The sequence below is a fragment of the Octopus bimaculoides genome, chromosome 14 (genome assembly GCF_001194135.2).
Source record: "Octopus bimaculoides isolate UCB-OBI-ISO-001 chromosome 14, ASM119413v2, whole genome shotgun sequence".
Classification (NCBI taxonomy): domain Eukaryota; kingdom Metazoa; phylum Mollusca; class Cephalopoda; order Octopoda; family Octopodidae; genus Octopus; species Octopus bimaculoides.
This window is the reverse complement of record NC_068994.1, coordinates 16551155-16555946: the sequence shown is the minus strand read 5'-3', so window position 1 is coordinate 16555946 and position 4792 is coordinate 16551155. Positions and strand designations below refer to the sequence as shown.

Here is a 4792-nt window from a genome sequence, read left to right as displayed (position 1 = left end):
ACACACACACACACACATGCATACATACACACGCGAGCACGCGCACACATACAGGATAGCTTTCCAGTCACGGCCGGAGTAAAACTTTCACTGACAATTAAAAGAATCGTGCTTTCGACAGAGACTCTTTAAGCTCTCTAAAGCTCCTGCATGTCTCTTGGCAAACATTGCAACCAAATCCTCATATGTGCATATCAGCACACTGAAGTATATTCCTATGTATAGCGCTGTGTCTTTTTAAGCCGCCAACAGATTTCAAAGCCTTTCTATAAGTACAGCGTGTTACGCAATCGTTTGTCTTAAAATTATTGGAGTCAATAGTTTGTCTGACTTCATGACTTCGTTGTTGACTAGGGAACACAGCTTTGGAAAGACATAAACATTCATAAATATCGTACACCCAGCTTACACTATCCAATTAACAAGTATCATGTGCTTGCGCGACTTATTAAAATTCATGATTGGAAAATGTGCACATGAAAATATAATAAAATCCGTACCATCCCATACTTCTCCATTGGTAGCAATCAAAAGTATTTCTTTCCCATTTGACTTCACTTATTTCAGACTAGCAGTATAGCCCGGCTTTGCCCGGGATTAAGTTAGGATTGTTAAGCTAATCCAGTTCTTTATTTCAAACCAAACTAAGTAACATCGACGTCAAATTTGAGCGAAATCCGTTGAAATTGGTAAACTTTTGGCTGAAAACGAGTTGCAGAGAACTTGATTGGGAAATCCCATAAGGAATCGGTTTATTGATTTTTTCCTCTCATCGATTTTTTTTTCTCGTTTTTGGAGAACTTAAATCATTCAAGAGTCCTAAGTAATGCTGGCATCAAGTTTGAACAAAATACATCAAATTTGGTAAAAGTCATGGTTGAAAATGGGGCGTAGCCAATTTTATTGGGAAATCTTATAAGGAATCGGTTTATCGATTTAAAAAAAAATCCTGATTAAATGGAAAATTCCATAAGGAATCAGTTTATTGATTTCTCACCCCAAATAGGACTTAACCGAACACAACATTGCTGATTCAAAAACATCTGTATTTATACTTTAAAGTTGGTTTTCACACCCAACCCAGTTCTGCAGAATCAGTGTCGCGACAGGAGCGCATGGGTTGGGAGTTTGATCGGCAGAGGTGATCAGGTTGCACATGCTAGCCCTTTGAAAACACCACCCCCATCATCTACCCCACCTCTTTACCCATGGGTTGGGAACCCTTCCAGCAAGGAAAATAGAATGTCCAAAAGGGCTCCCGATCCTCTGTGTCAGAAGTGTTTACGTTCAGATCACAACTGTCTTAAGTATACACACACACACACGTACGTACACCTATTGCATACATGTTTTTTGTACGCATACATGTTCGTGTGTGTGTGTGTGTGTGTGTGTGTGTTGCCTGAATATCAACAAAACACTTTTTTCATCGATGGAAAAAGAAACAACAAAAGTTTTAACAAAAACTTACTCGTCGCTGTTTGTAAACAATGGTGGATTTCTCCGACTTGAAAATTGTTAAAAGTTTTGGTTGAAAATTTATTTTTACCGCTATTCGCTGGTGCCCCTGGGAAAAATAAGTTGACGAAAATACAGCTAGGGTCATGACGAATGTCCTCCTAAAATTGGAGTGACATGCTAATTTGTGGACGTGCATAAATTACATTCACGTACACACACACACACATCCTGCCTCAACGCAGGAGACTTCTCCTCACCCTCGTCAAAATCTCTGTGTCTGGAGTCCGTGAAGACCTACTGTCAATTCAGAACATGTTTTAAATGTTTGAATATCTGATGAAAGCATTCAGGAACCTGCACGTGGTGGTTCAAAGAATCCGTCTATGTATGTATGTATGTATGTATGTATGTATGTATGTATGTATGTATGTATGTATGTGTGTGTGTGCGTGTGCACGTGCATGTATGTATGTAGTGTGTTTTTCTTTGAGTTTAATTGAAGTTCTTGGGAGAGTTCAAGCCTGTCGCTAACAAAGCGACAAGAAAGTCGATGCATTCACCCAAGCGTGTGCATGTATTCGCATGAGAATCTCAGATGGAGAATTTCTGGAATGTCTTACAAATCTTCATTGTATCTATAAAACTGGTTTTTAAACGTCGAATGGCTACGGAGGTCCACCAGAGTAAAATAGTAATCAAAGGGATCCATAGATGAAAAAAAAAATGGTTGTGAAACCCCCGATCTAGATAATAAATTCGTATTGCTTACGATAGTTATTGGTGCTCTTGGCTTTGTTACTAAATGTCTAAGTGATAATTTCGAAAAGTAAGAGTTTTCAGGTAAAGCAACCAGCTAACCTTCTCTTTACGAATACAATCTGTAAATATCTGTATTTGAAACAGCAAAACTGTGCAAGACTTTTCTAAAGTTCCACACGTAATCGTTTACCGTTTTTGTTATCAAAGTTTCAGCGATGGCGTTTTGTTTCTTTGTTAGGAACCAACTCCTTTGTAGGGAGAACTCAAATGATTAGAAAAGAAAGAAATTCATATATCCATAGGCATACATTGATACATTCGGCATGCATACATCTGCGTGCATACACATTCATACATACATTTGACAAGCATATACATGCATGCATACACATACATACATTCGATATGCATGCATACATACATACATTCGATATGCATGCATACATACATACATACATACATAAACATCGAAATATTAATGTCTGAATCTGTACGCACATAAATATAATTTTATACACATATAATAGACATAAAAGGTTTATGAATTTCTCTCATACATAACGCAATTCAGTTTATCTCTATAACTTGATCTAACCAGCCTCCATTCAAGCTGCCCATCGACAGCTAAAGAACAAATGGAAAAGAAATGTAGTCTAGATTGTCAACAATAGATCGATTGATGTTTAATAGAAATCCGAAATCCAATCGAAACAACAGCTGTAGCCTTTTTCTCCTGACGCTTTACATCAACATAGAAGAAACGGTCGAAATAAAATTAGCTGTCACGCATTGCTGTTCGGACAAGGCAGCTGACAGCTTAAAATGTATTTTACGCTGTTATTACTTACAGTCAACACTAGTTATCAATATATTCATAACATGTCACAGGAGTTGGTCAAGATGCCATATTTTCTCATGTCTTTTCGATAAAAGATTGGCATAGGTAAGTTCCCTTCTCTTTTCTTCTTTATTTTATAACCCTTTACCTGTCCTGTGTATTACATGTGGTATATAGGATACACCTTCCAGGCGCCCATGCATCATATACGATAAATGTACCCATTGTTCTTTTCAATCACTAGAGTAAGTTGGAACTAATGAAAGAAAAGCTTTATATTACTTAGAACGTATGAAACAAGGGCTAACTAAAAAACTGAAAACAAGTATGAAGATTTAAGACAAACTTGCGTTTTTAAAAGTCGACTGTACTATTTATTCCTCTGGACAATTTGTACGGTACTTGAGAAAAGACATGGAAATCTCTTTGTTGAAGTTTCCTACCCTATTAAGAAATCTGGGTCCCTTTTCATATGAAGGTTAATGACCGTCGTCTGTGGATATTTCATATTTCGAGCATCAAACTGCACTCTCTGACAGGCAATGCATGATTTTTATTGTAGTCATTTTGTATCAATTCTGCCCCGATCGAGCGAATGATGATCAATGGTGTTCCAGCCGTGGCTACCTCGTCTGTTTGTCTTATATCTATGATTACGTTATTCGTGTCACTGCTATTTTAAGATACTTGGCTGTGACTATTGGTCATTTCTAGCGAGACGAGTAACACAATATAGAAGTGAATTAAGTTGTCTATGTAAATGTCATGAAATATCAAGAGACGAGAGCAGCATTAGGCTGTTTTTTTCCCCCGGTGCCGGATTTATGGGACAAATTGCACGGTTGAATCAAAGACCCGCTGTTTAAAAATTTTTTTGTTAAACATGAATACAAATGTGCTGGAATTTTTCATCCCCCCCCCGCCCTGTAAATAAGCTTATATTACTGATGAATAAATAGAGTTAAAAAGGTAATACTTAATGTGGTTATGAGATCTGGCTTAGTGGATGTCTTAGAAGAAAACTGAATTTTTAATCAGTGACTATCACATTCATTATTATGTCTTTATGTCTTGCCAGACAGACAATTTTTATGTCTTGCCAATCAGACAATTGAAAGGTCAAGGGGAAAACTTATATTGGTTTATGTTTAGGACATTAGTTAACTTATTGTATCAGTTAAACCTGGGACGCATATAGGTTCCCTCGTAGGAGTATAGAGTTGTAATAGATGGAGTTAAATATTGTAGATCCAGTTCACTTTCTTGTATATTCAGAAGTTTCGGTGTATGGAGGAAGATTTAAAATACATTGAAACATTACTTATTTTATTTAATTATTTATTAATTATTATTGTTGTTGTTATTATTATTTATTTATTTATTTTTTGCGCAATGATAATATCGTTATGTTATGTCGAGCGTATTCGACTCACATTGATCAGTTCTTTCTACGCTTCCCTGTCCACCATCATCTCTGCAAAGTCTGTCTTCCAACACCTACCGTACACGCAAGGGAGTGCTGAAAAGTTCCTAGCTTTGGGTAAAAGAAAATACAGGAGGATCAGTTAATTATAATTTTGTGGTGTTATGGGCTGTGATGAGCTGTATGTTGTTGGTGGAGAGAGGTGAGGCAAACAGAAGTGAAGCCAGACCGGAAGGGCCAGACCGGAAGGACCAGACCGGAAGGGCCAGACCGGAAGGGCCAGGCCGGAAGGGCCAGACCGGAAGGGCCAT

General features: G+C 37.5%; 1 protein-coding gene and 1 long non-coding RNA gene across 2 annotated transcripts in view; one reads left to right on the top strand and one right to left on the bottom strand.

Moving 5' to 3' along the window:
- The window catches only part of LOC106881668 (protein PIF), a 49564-nt gene that overhangs the window by 39623 nt on the left and 5149 nt on the right, over positions 1 to 4792 (bottom strand). The window lies entirely within an intron of this gene.
- Positions 2850 to 4792, top strand: part of LOC106881669 (uncharacterized) — a 17958-nt gene continuing 16015 nt past the window's right edge. The window contains exon 1 of the long non-coding RNA XR_001410885.2: positions 2850 to 3163. This is a non-coding gene — a long non-coding RNA (uncharacterized LOC106881669). The remainder of the gene's footprint in view (positions 3164 to 4792) is intronic.